Consider the following 13,892-nt stretch of genomic DNA (forward strand, 5'->3'; position numbering starts at 1 on the left):
TGGATCTAGCCACATGAGCATCTGCCAATAGAGGATTTGCAAGAGTTCTTAGAAAAGACAGAATGTCCATTCAGTTTGAACATAGTTTACTTGTACACAAACTGCTTAGTTCCACAAATGTGCTGTAAATGGGTTGAGTCCTGTCGGCCTATTTATACACTATATATACAGTACAATTAGATATTTTTGCAAGACAATACAAAAAAAATCTACATTTTTATCTTGACTCAATAAAAAAACAAATACACTGAAGTACGAAACAGATCGTAAAGGTTCTACTGTATGTTCTGTAATCACTATGCACGCCTACTCCAGTAGAGTATTAAGAGCTACATGTTAAGTACTATATGTGCTCCTGTATAGGATTTGGATTTGCTTGCCTAGACAACTTGGCAAGGTAAGTATTCCCTGAGGTCTTAAATATCACAGCTTTGGTTGATTATTTGAAAAGAACTTCAAACTAGCAGGTCTAGTCAAATTTGCTCATTTACTAGTCTACTTTGATGATTGCTTATATAATTAGTGCAACACGATTTTGTATGATACAATATTGACCCTGAGTGCATCATAAAAAATGACTTCTTCCAGATAGGTCATAATTACTGAGAAAGATAAGCAATTTTATAATAGCCAAGCCATATTAAAAACCAGATTTTCATACAGGAATTAAATAAGTTGACAATAAAGCTTTTTGTCAACTAAATTACACCCTCATCTTGAATGTTAAAGTGCTTAAAATCAAAGCTGCTCAAATTTACACCTTGGCACACAGGAATTATCTCCTCACTAGTGTGAAACGCCATTAACACAAATACTGTGGTTAAGCATAAGCCTGCAGAATGATGCTATTGCGTAATGGTCATAGCTGTTGCCATATTGAAGTCATGTACGTATATGCAATAGTTTAATTTAGATTAAAACATGTCCTATTCATAAAGGAAATGGTGCAGTTAAAGGTCATTAACAACAATGTCACTTGATTCAATAACAATGATGTGCCATAGTATGGGAAAAATTGATGTGCTGATTAATAGAAAGACACATTATATCACAATATATATACATTTCTTATTAATGTAAAAGTGATATTTTATTATTCAGTGTCAAAACAGCATTTGGATAAAGTGCTTGGGGGGAAAACAACCGTTTAAATAACACACACACGAACACACTATATGTGTATACTCCTCTATATTCCTTTTTATGCCTATCAATATCACTTTCATGGTTTAATTTTCGCCTCTGTTGTTCTAAACTCTCAATAAAACAACATCTGCATGTAGGCTACTGTAGCTCGTGAAAGAAATACAAACAAAGCAAATGCTTTGCATCTACGAGCATGCCAAAGCACTGTGTTGCTGCTTAGTCTTTGCTGCATACAACAAGTGCATCTTGGCAGAGCAATGTCAGCAGCAGCCAAAATCTTCTATTCTTGTCTACATTGTTGGTTCCACTATTCTTCCAGTTAGGCAGCCATGTGGATAAACAGGCCACTGTAAGTTTCAAGTGCTCCTATAACAATAAAAATACACAATAACCAGATTGCAGACACTTTCACGAACATAAGTCAGACACAGGGTAACAAGTCACATTAGTAAAACATGTGTTTGTGTCAAGTAGTCCACTGTGAAAATATGTTTGCAATCACAATGGCTAATGCAGCTTGTAGGTGATCACATAAACACATGTCAATCAATGTTTACAAAGCTTCTTACAGTGATTTATGTATTTTGTTGGTTAATGTAAAGTAAATAAAACTCACACCTGTATTGTTTTCCTCTATTTGAATTTTGCATGGGACAGGTCAGCAAACTTAGCTTCCATTTTTAGTGATGACGTTTCATTTTTGAACAATGAGGCCTGTCACTAAATGTCATCTTACCACTTCCTTGCCATCTCGTCACTCTTTTCACAACTTGTCACATTGAAGCCCTGTCTGTGACTTGAGCAAACTGCTAGCTTCCTTCCAGGCAGGCTAGTGGGCTTTATTAATATTTATAGAATAACAGCTTAAGGCCATCCCCCTTGAGAGCTATCACTCCACTTTGCTGCCTAACACTTGCAAAATATATTGACAACTTCTTTTCCACACTTCCCTGCCCCTGAAATCCCCCCAATGTGGGTGCAATATGCAGCAGGTTTCAAAAATGCCAGTTTTCTGAAGGAACAAAGACTTTTAGTGCCATTTGATTTAAAAAAAACTTGCAAATCTGTGGAATCTGAATTCAGTTTGGAAGGAAAATTTTAAAAGGGACTGGGTTCTTTTTCTTTTTTTTCTTTTTTTTTTCAAACAATCATAATGTTATGTCACGGATGTCACGATGATGTCTGACTGGGTGATGAAAGAAAGTGCTGTTGACAGGACTTTGATGACTCAGATATAAGCAGCGAGTTTCAACCAGTTTTCAGTCAGAAGTTTGGACCAAGAACTTTATGGCACAGAAAATCTTCCCATGTAGTTAAACTTCAGTAGCTACAAAGAGGAACCTTGACACCAAGTGACACTCGCAAAGACAAAATCAAAATCAAAGGGGATTGTTTCCTTCCTGAAACAACATCAGATTAGTTGGATTAGTAAGACTCAAAGAAATGAAAAGATAATTTCACCAGTCCTTTCCCTAAATAAATGTTTCCAGAGCTCTACTGATGGCTACAGGCAGACTATATTACCCCATGGTAAGCGTTCCCCAGGCATACAAAGGTAAATAAAACTGCGTTCAGGTAGCAGCTGGCAGTAAAGCCCACAGTGCTCTTCTTATCCATGAGCTGAATTAACATACTTTTAGGCTCTTATCCATATGACACTTAAATATTATAATCCTATATTAAAGTAAAAAGAGACCCCCTGCCAAACACAAACACACATACACACAAACATGCAAATCCCTATGCTAATAGCCAAATACATACAGTACAAGAATTGAACAGTTCATATTAGCGCTTTCTACATTTTAGAAGCATATAAAGTCTTGGACATATAATTCAGAAGACAAAGTACTAACAGATGCTGACAGCAAGTGGATGCCAACCTTATGAAAACACTCTGATCTGAAAATGTTTTTAATTTCTTTAAAAAAGGCTTAATCAGTCAGGAGTATGATAAGCTTCTAAATGTCCTGCATCTTCCCTTTCATGTAGTCCTAAATCACATCCTCTAAAAATGTCTCTGTCACAGCAATCATAGCTTAAACTAAAAGCAACAAATTAGTGTGAGATTAGAGAGGGATTCAGGACGGAAGTCAAGCACTTTGAAGTTAAATCTTACAAACAGTCTGTAGCACTGCAGAGTAAAACTTTAAACTCCCAAGTAATCACGATGCCTACTAAGACCTTAATCAATCTCAAGCCAAATTTAAGCAACATAAGTTAAGATATAATATAATATAGTATATCTACACTACGGCATGTATGTTTTGTTGCCCAACAACCTGCTAACCATTGTCACAACTAAACACTGTAATCCAGCCTTTCATGAGTAGATTTCATTAATCTCAAACAAACAAAAAGTTCAAATACTTACTACATTTACAAAATTAGAAAACATTCAGATCTGTTTTCAGGCACTACAGTTTGGTAAAAACAGTCTCTGCTGAGCATTGACTAAATAACAGCTATGTTTGTTCCAGACCAGACACAATCTACAGTCTCCAATTTTCAAATCAGGGTAGTAACAAGGCCTGCTACCACCTGTCACAGCAGGTTATTCCCATACATTAAACTGTCTTCTCACTTGCGCTTCAATTCTCACGAAATGTATGGTTTGAGACATTTCATAAATATGCGTGTAATCAACATATCAGTGCAATTGATGTTCTTGCTTACCTAATCTTACACCTACATTAGATGAGCGGGACATGTAACCCTGGAAACCTAGAAAATGGAGGAGAAGCTTCCAAAAAAAGTTGATGCTGTGAAAAAGTCTATTTTAACCAAAACCATTATCTTTTTGTTGACCTAAACACGTGGTTTTGATGACTAATTCTAGCCTAAACTTAAAAAAGGGACTAAGAACCAACAACCCAACATGAGAGTTCAACTTAATGTAGGTTATTACTGAACCACTCCTCACGCAGACTACTGTCAAAATGTAAATGTTTTAAGTTCTTTAAAGATGAGATTTATTTGTATTAGAAAGGTACTAAGGCTTAGACAAAATATGCTTCCCTCAAAATGTGTCTGAGAATTGAGTTTCATTGGATGGCATAGTAATTTTTAGAAGAGGAGACAGGGTGGTTACTTTAATAAACTGGCATCACATCTTTGCCTTCAGCAATGCTGTTCTTTCTTGCACCATGTAACATGAGCCTGGGACAGTTACACAAAGCAAAGGGTGTTTGGACTTGGGTGGATGGCGCTTCTGAAAAACCAAACTAATACAGTAAGGACATGAACTCATTTTTCGATTTTCAGAGCTCTGTGTCAGCACCCCCTATAAATCCGTGCAGTGATTCAAATAAAAGTACGACACTGGCATTGCTGTGGCCCTATTATTATTCATAACATTATATAGCCATATTGACTTCTTATTGTATATGCTGCTTTTTCAACTGCAAATCACTAGGGTTTAATTACCTGCAAATTAACTGCTGTTTCACTATCTTGCATAAGATTATCCTGGTCATGATGAAATGCCACAAGGGACGCTGTTCTGATGGGAGGATTCGAAGACACAGAAAATATAAGATGCCACTTTGTTAGTGTGATAGATGCAAGGAACGTGACGCCTGCCAGCTAAATCACCCTCATAATGCGACTTTCAAACACTGCAAGGACATCATGTAATTCCTGTCACTTTCTCAAGCTCAACATGAGCTGAGGTTCAGTCATCACATTACTAGCTTTTTCATCTACTGTCCATAGCTGTAGCAGGCCACAGCATATACACGCAACAATGTGAGTGGGGCAAATTGCTGCACTGCATTTAACTCAAGTGGTGTAAAACACATTGACCCGACAGTTGGGCAGAGTAAGTCTGTGAGCAGTAGTTGAGAGCAGTTTGAAATGGTCAGCCTCAATTTTTCTCCATCAGTGTAGTTTTTTTTTAGTGCATGATGGGCAATCAAACAAAGGTTTGGAAGGCCAGGGATGTCAAATCTGCTCTTTTAGACCAAACTGCTTGATAATTTCCACTTTGACATTCAATTTATGACACATTTTAGGCTGTGGACCATCTCAGTTTGCTTAATTTGCTGCCTCAATGGTCCATTTTGTTTTGCATTTGCTTTAATATATTTTTTTCAAATATTTGAGGAAATTCAACTTAAAACCAAAGCTATTTCACTGGTCTCAATAGAGTGATTATTATCTAGTGAGCCTTACCAAGATTTGGTTTTGGTTTATGTAGTGCATCTAAACCTTCAAGGAAACAGCTGAGCTGTGGACATGCAGCTCTGCATACGCTTTGGGTGACAAGAGACCCAGGGGAATTTATTTCCCAATTCCTGCTTGAAGACAAATGTAGGCTATACCAGCTGTAGTACTTCAAGTCATGGTTAACCTTGTTGACATACAGCAATGAATCATTTAGCCTAACATAATTAGTCAAAATAAATGTACTCATATCAACTTCAAGAGTAAAAACTCAGGGGAACCCGTGGATTAGAATAATATAACATGCAAGGCACAAACTAGCATTGTATTGGGTACAAGTGAGTAATTGAATGCTTTCGTGAAAAAATCCAAGCATGTTAGAATTCAGATTTTTGCCTCATGTGTGATCTAACTCTATATTTCTATTAGATTATACTGCAATTCTAGTCAAGAAAAAAAAATTATTTATTTTTTTTAATTAATTGCAGTTTTGACCGCTATCTTCCTGGAAAAGACGTTGATGGTTAATAGGAAAAAAAATCTGTATGTGTATTTGTCCCGTCTCCTTTTTCTCTTCTCTTTCCCCACACCCAAAACAGGTCAAGGCAAATGCCTGCCCCTGCCTGAGCCTAACTTTCTTCCTATTAAAAGATAGTTTTTCCTTGCTATTGTTGCACAAGCCTGCTCATAGGGGATCGAATGATTTTTGGGTTTTTTTCTCTGTGATACTGTAATGTCTTTACCTTATAGTATAAAGTAGTTGAAGGCAACTGTTGTTGTGATTTAGCTGTATTTAAATAACAGTGAAATCATCATCATCATCATCATCATTTATTTATATAGCACTTTAAAAACACACCTGGTAGACCAAAGTGCTGAACAATACAACTATAAATAATAATAATATAAATATAAAGATGAACTGTTTAAAATGACAGCATATTTTTGGTACAACCACATTTTGCAACTGTTAACTGGCAAAGATCCTGCGAGCACCAACAACCTTTCTTTAACTGTTAAATTTGACATTCTTAAAAAAGGACAAGTGAGAAATTATCATGAAACTACCTGACTATATCCTGGCGTTCAAGAAGCTGCCGAATGCGCTGGGGGCATTATCATCTGAGAATATGGAGATAAGCTCAGAGAACAGTGTTTGCACTAAGTGCACCTGGTCCTCTAAAATGGCCTCATATTATTTGGCTGTTAACAACCATGCAAGGCAACCATCAGATCTAATGACCCTACTGAGATGGTCATTCGTCCCATTACTTGTCCAGAACCATATTTAAATGTGGGAATGAGATCCTGTCAGTTTAAGCCATGCTTATGCTTGCTTCCCTCTAATTTGTGAAAAAGAAAATAGGATAACAAAGCAGACTAAGATGTTCGAGATTTATGTATTTCAAAGTTCTAACTTCTAAATCCTGGGCAGTACTAATAATTGGAATTACTCTAGAACTAAGTTTCTAATAGCATTTACAATTTTTTTTAAGCAATGAAGTGTTGTCAAGATAATATTTATTCTAATAGAATATATTGATAAATAAAAAATATTTAATACTATTTTCTATCCATAGGCAGAAACTGCCACAGTATTACATCTGCATTTTTAGATAAACACAAGAAAAGGTTATAAAATGACAGAATACAAGTAGTTGAGGCACTGTGGTGACTTACAAAATCTGGTTGTATGTTGTATGCACACATGTTCAATTCAATTCAATACAATTTATTTATTTATACAATGCCGAATCACAACAACAGTCACCTCAAGGTGCTTTATTTTGTAAGGCAGACCCTACAATAATGCATACAGAGAAAAACACAACAATCATATGACCCCCTATGAGCAAGCACTTTGGCAACAGTGGGAAGGAAAAACTCCCTTTTAAGAGGAAGAAACCTCCGGCAGAACCAGGCTCAGGAAGGGGCGGCCCTGTGCTGCGACAGTTTGGGGTTACAAACAAAGCCATTACCTGTAACCTAAAGTAGAAGTGAAACTGTGAGTGAACAATAGGAGACAGGCGTTATGTAAGGTTTTTGATACGAGAGAGTAGAAAAGGCAGCTGATATCTATAAAATTGCAAAAAATGACCACTGGAACTGATTCAAATATTCTCAATAGATGTAAAATAATTTTACATTTTTTTGAGAACACAGCTGCAGTTTTGTTTTATCTATTTCTTTTTTGTTTGTTCGCTTTAGCTCTCTGTAATTCTGGCCTAAAGTAAACGTTTGAAATTTTAATTTGTGCTTCGTGAGAGAGCTGAAATTCTGACACTTCTTTTATAAGCATCTAATGCAATTAAAAAGGAGAATGTTGATTTTTGGCAGCTATTATTTATTCAGGGTGTAGTTTAAGTTTGAAGGAGAGGTCTCGTTCAACCTTCCTTTGATTTGTCTCTAATTAAAATAAAAGGATATACTCTGGTGCTAAGTTAATGACTTTAGCTATTACATTCAGACACCCTGTGGTTATAATCATGAGCCTGCCCAAGGTGTTTACTGTACACGAACTGGTGATCTGAACATGTCATTTGCAGAAGCAGGAAACAGACCAACAAGTAGCCAGTGGCAAGAAAGAAACAGCCGCTGCCAATGATGTTACATTTCTTTAACAAAGTCTATTTTTTTCAAATCTTTTCAAATCAAATCAGTGGCATAGACAATAATGTTATATCCAAGAGCAACACATAAAATAACAGCAACTGGTAAGAAATTTCACTTAAAAAATATACAAAATAGTCTCTGCGCAACAGAACGGCTGGTTTTAAGCCATAAAAGATGATTAATGCATGAACTATGGCTATCACTATAAATGTGCCCTTAGTTCAACTAACCACTTTACTTTGATTTTTCTTCTTTTCTATCTAAAATGAAATCAGATATGGGAGGATAACGTAGTATAGCGTAAGAAAAACAGGCTAGTGCTCTGTTGTGCCACTGAGCAGACAAGCATATATCAAAGTAGAATTTGTAAGGATAATCAGTACAACACCTGCAAGTTGTCATTAGCTTCTGCAGCAGCGAGAGTCATCTTAAAAAATTGCTACACGCATACTATGAAATGTCGGACACAAAGGGGAGTCTGTTGCCGTGTTCCCAAGAGGAGAAATACTATCCTGTGTCCGGGGGCTCAAGTGCATAATTTCACCCTCAATCTCACTCCTCGAATACTTTGAGTGATTCTGACTTTCAAAGCCCCATACAGGTGTAAGATTCCACTTCTTTTTTTAAATGATGCCATAAACTGCAACACACATTCAAACAAACAAAGGATTTCAGCACACCTGACGTGAGATCAAATGTTTGTTTGTTCATATTTCCCTTCATTAATAAATCTGTAAGAGAATAATATTAAATTAAAAAAGAACCTCTCTCTTTTTTCTTTTTTTTATCTGGGACTTTTGGATTTCTCTTTGTTTACCTAGTGAAATGGGCCCCAGTGCAGGCGGCACAGCAGCAATACAGCATCAAAGTTAACTTCTTGAGGTATGTTTTTTCAAGGAACCGAAACCACCAAGGTGAATTCAACTGGGAACTGCTCTGCATTGCAATTTTCAGCCTCTTTAGTTGTTTAAAAAGTCCTTAGCTTTTTCAGTTTTTTCAGGCACTTGTCACTTCACATTTTTGTTGATTTACCAACTCACAACAAACCCCATGAAGCTTTCTAAAAGCACTAAAACAGACTGCCTCGAAAAAAAAACAGTTCTATTTTTAAAGTCAGGTTGACAAGTCCCTGCTCTTTTACTTCAGTTTCGTGCACGTCCAATTAGAATGATTCAGCATAAAATTCAGAAAAGATCTGATCTAGTGTTATTAGTAGTACTAAGGAGGAAGTCTGATTTTCCAGAAAGAACTGCTATGCTTGATTAGCTGGTCATTCGGTAGCACCACATGCTTTTGATTTTTACAGTGTCCTCGACTTGTCACGCAAAGTCTGGAGCTGGCGTGTCAACATTAGAAAAAAAAAAAAAGAGGTGTTTGTGCGCGTGTGCGTCTGTGTGGGCACGCTTGAGTGAGAAAAGTGTGCACGTATTGCTTAGCTTTCATGTCGTGTAATCGTGACAGCTAGCCATTAGCTCTATATGTGATAAATCACAGCATGACAGACTGCAGCTTCAACTAAACATAATGCTCCACACTAGATAATTCACCTCTGCCTTTGTTGCACTCAGAGCTTCTAAGATGAAAAAGCATGTGGATCACACACTGTATAAATTAGCAGAAAAAACTAAGAGATAGTATACAAGGAAAATATCACAGATAGTAGTTTTGACTTAATTGACACCCTGATCAATTTAAGGTTTTTAGTCGAGCAAAACAGGTAAGTGCTGTATTCCTGTCCATTTAAATAATGGATCCATCATTTAAATGGATGTCACTTCCTGCCTATCGTCGTGCTCTTCCCACTGATCAAAGAGAACGTACTCTTCACCCAAACGTGCTATCATTTTTGCTCCCTAGATGATGGTACAGTTCCTACAACAATTATTACTTGAAATACACAACATCCCCCCTGGAAAACTCCATGGGGAATGAACCATTTCATTGTTTCCTCTCTGTCATCCTTCTGCCCCCGAACACTGCCAACATTAGTTCAAACATAACAATCGGTTAAAGAATATAACAAGGTCCAACCACAACTTTGATGTCATCTTTCTTTCAGCCATCTGTCCCTTGGAGAATAGCTGCGCATTCAGTTCACAATAAAATGACAACTAAGGCAAAAAGACATGCAACAGATTTTTCATTTGTGACCACAAAGGGAGGGCTGTTCCCCCTCTTATCATGCAGAGAACTAGTGCTGAGACTGCTTCTCAGAGCTCATCAGCACGACAAAGACAACTGAGAGAATGCAGCCCTGTTCTACAAAGGTTAACCTCGACGGGACCTAACAACTTCAGACTTCTCATTTGATGTTCACTCCAAACACTTGCCATAGAGGACAGAGGGCCCCTGGATTCCCCTGGCTTTAACCTCTCATATCAGAGGTCACTCATCCCGCTACTACCAATGTCACTTGTGAGTTCTGTTCTGTGTAATCTCGCCACGTACACAGAGTAGTTTCTTAATGTTCTGGTTGACTAAAGCAAGTCTTGAGAAAAGCTAGACTATCAGCAGAGACAAGAAACACTGCAGTACCTTTTCTCAGTTTATAAACATTCTTAAAAATGTTCCCTCTGACAGGGAAACTTCACTTTTTAGAACCAACTACTACTTATCAGACTATGTGACTTTAAGAGTGGCAAATTGTTGATTATTCAAATGCATGACAAATGCATTCTAATCTGTTTGATATCAGTTTATGTTTTGTGTTACTTTTTTTTTTTTTTTTTACACAATTCTTTGGTATGACTTTATTTCTAGTTAGACATCATTAGCAACTCGACAAAATCTATCACCGTGATGTAGCACGAGGCCAAAAATCTACGAGCAGCATACTATTCTCAGAAGTGTGGGTGTGTGTGTTAGCCTCACAACTTGCCGAGTCTGAGTGCCCTTCACTCGCAAATGTTTGTATGCTGCATTAATTTAAATAAGGGGATTTATTTATTCACCTTAGTTAAATCAGTTGGTTCGATTGTGACCCTGTGTGATAACCCAGCTTGGAGGGCTCGACTTTGGAAACTTAAAAAGATTTTATAAGAAGTCAGAGTGAAACAGTATTAAATTTACAGTGATGTTGTGTTACAGTTATATTGTGACACACACACATATCTATGTGTGTGTGTGTGTGTGTGTGTGTGTGTGTGTGTGTGTGTGTGTGTGTGTGTGTGTGTGTCTATAAAGACCAAAGTGCGCCCTGTATTAATATTATTAGTTATTAATATTATTACTATTATTATGCTGCAGCAAATCAGCTATGCAGTATTCCCTGGGCCTTGCTTCATGCTTCATTTAAAAGCTGCCGACACAATTCACTAGGCTGGTACTGCTACTCCACTATAAGGCTCCTGCAAAGTTGAATATGGACCCACCTGTATTTTAAAAAAGACAAGGTGTGTGTGTGTGTGGGGGGGGGGGGGGGGTCCCAGACACTTCAAACCCATTCATTTGCCCCATGATTTTCACAACAAATAAATAAATAAATAAATGACTTGTAACATAATGTAATGTCGCAGCCTACTCTTAGAGGCAGTCACTGTACAACACAAGGTTAGGCTTACAGTCATACATCACAGTATTTTCATCTACCTAAATTCAGTCCTTCCACATCCTTATTTATGTGCCTACCTCACATCATTTAGGACACGCTGCAGCCATTCCTAATCCTCAGCCTGCCAGGAAAAGCAAGTATGGACTTTTTGATCCTTTTGCTCGATGTCAGATCTACACAGCGCGATGTTAAGGCGGTCTGCAAACCCTTTGGGCTGCTAAAACCGAGGAGCAGGTAAACCTACCGTGCTGCACCGCTCACGAAGCCCCCGTTAATCTCTCGCTCGCTCTTCTTAACGTGCAAAGCAAAACGGGCAGATTTACAAAGAGCCAGCACAATCAAACGCTACGTTCAAAAACAACACACGTCTGTAGTGGAAGTGATCGCGGCTCCGTGCGTTAGTTGTCCGTTTTTGCTCCGCTGCTGCATGATGTTTGTGTGCCGCTGACCCTGTTTTCTGCAACACAGGCACACACACAAAAATCAGTAAAATAAACCTTACCATTCTGAAGACACATCCAACGAAGCAGGCCTGTCCCGTTGACAATTCACTATTTCAGTCTGGATTGCTCCCCCAAAAGCTCTTATGCTTCTACTTCGCCGCCGTCTTCTTCTTCCCTCCCTTTCGTTTTGATAGTAACCGGAGTATTTCCACTGTGCACGACACGGTACGGCTGAAAGAAATCCTCCTCCTCCTGCTCTTCCAAGGTGCCGCTGCTGTTGCTGCAGCTGCTTACAGTGCTCTCAGAGAAGCAGCACACATGGACGAGAAAGGCAGCCGTCCAAGATGCCCATTTACATGCACAGCCCTAATTGAACGCCTTCAAAATCCTTAGGGAGAAATATGTTAAACAGTCCCCGAACACAGAGTGGGAGATAAGGTGACACGCCAGCCGACGTGCTGGGGAATGGCAAGCTGCGTGGTCCCTCACGATTTACAATTACGAGTTTGGAGAATAGATGAGCGAGCGACTGTGCGTGGTCGCCCCCTTCGGTATGGGCTACTGCCGCTATATCTGCCCGTTTTTCTCCGCGGAAAATCGCTCTAGTAATAACCCTACAGGGGGGGGGGGAGTGTTGCCCTAATGATATTTACATTCAACACATTGTGTTTCATCCTATTCTCCACCAGACACGGAAAACCTAAGAAACATACTCGATAGATAACAATTTTAAAGGAGCAGAGACTTCCAAAACATAATTGGGACTTAATAAGTTAGACGTGACTGATGTCCTCCTATTAAGTTTTGGTCAAAGCGCATCGTTTTTAATAATTGTAAAGGTCATAATCAACCAGAATTAGTGTTGCACACTGCAAGTGCGTCCTTCCATATGTGTGCAGGGTGCCAGTTACTGTTACTCAAAATGTCCATTTGTAGTGTTTTATTTTGGAGGGAGATACTTAACCATTACAAATATAGTCTATGAAACATTAAATAACCTTGCCTACTACTTATAAAATCAATGGAATGGGAATAAAGAAACATTAAGTTGAGATTTAAAGGTAAATGGTAGATTTTTTGTTAAGTCGCAATTGCTGCTGATATGATAAAGCTGAATTGTTTCCAATAAAGTCAAAACTACGATGTTTAAAATAGGCTTTCATTAGTAAATGCAACCTAAAATGTACTAATAAAGTTGTACAGCTCAATATTGCAACATTTGAGAATGAGGGTGTTTTCCTCAACCTGTGCTGAAACCGCTGACACTAGAGTTTGGTAGGTTAACGAGGAGACCATCTGTCTTGTTTCATCCGACAAAACTTTTGTCTGGCCAGGTTCTGATCCTAAATCCGCTGCCCCATACTTATCTCAAATTCCTAGTTTCTCCTCCTTGGTTAAAAAGACTGGTCAAGAGTTCCTGGCCCTGGAAGTGTGTTTGGTCACCCAGAGAACAAGAGAGGGGCCATGTGTGGCCTTTAATTCACTGCATTGTCTGCCAAAAGCTAATCTTGGCCAGGCTCAGAGTCTTACTGCTCATGGGCTGTGAATGGATGAGTGAAAAGTTAAATATGCTTTCAAATGTAAAACTGAAGACCAGCCTGGTATTGTGGTTTGTGTCATTGTGGGAATGTGAGATTTGCCGTTGACCCAGGCAACAGGAGGAAAAGGGCCAGTTTCAGTTTGAGATGCTGCATTCAGGCTCATGTTTGCATGCGATAGGCTGTAATTCAGTGGTCATTACATTGATTTTCATGCCGCTCCATGTGTAAAAAAAGAAACTGACGGCTCACAGTGGTAGCCTTTACTCAACCGTCACACAAAATTGATGGCACACTGTATACATCAGACACCAAATCCATGTTGTTCGAGCTCCATGATTTGACCTTCATGATATACTATGTTTGTTTTGGTTAATGCTCATTGCTTTTGTAACATAAAATTCATGGGAAACAAACTTTTTAAAAATCAAATGGACA

At 38.3% G+C, this 13,892-nt stretch overlaps 1 protein-coding gene across 15 annotated transcripts in view; it reads right to left on the reverse strand.

Annotated features, from left to right (window-relative positions):
- Window positions 1-12,628, reverse strand: part of tenm4 (teneurin transmembrane protein 4) — a 145,748-nt gene extending 133,120 nt beyond the window's left edge. For 5 of the 15 annotated variants that reach the window (XM_040037460.1, XM_040037456.1, XM_040037455.1 and 2 more), the window contains exon 1: window positions 11,976-12,627. The gene's annotated coding sequence lies outside the window, so the exon portion shown is untranslated. The other 10 variants (XM_040037452.1, XM_040037450.1, XM_040037449.1 and 7 more) reach the window with 5 other exon arrangements.
- Between the last annotated feature and the right edge of the window lie 1,264 nt (window positions 12,629-13,892).

This window comes from Simochromis diagramma, unplaced genomic scaffold, assembly GCF_900408965.1.
Source record: "Simochromis diagramma unplaced genomic scaffold, fSimDia1.1 OVJJ01000463.1, whole genome shotgun sequence".
NCBI lineage: Eukaryota > Metazoa > Chordata > Actinopteri > Cichliformes > Cichlidae > Simochromis > Simochromis diagramma.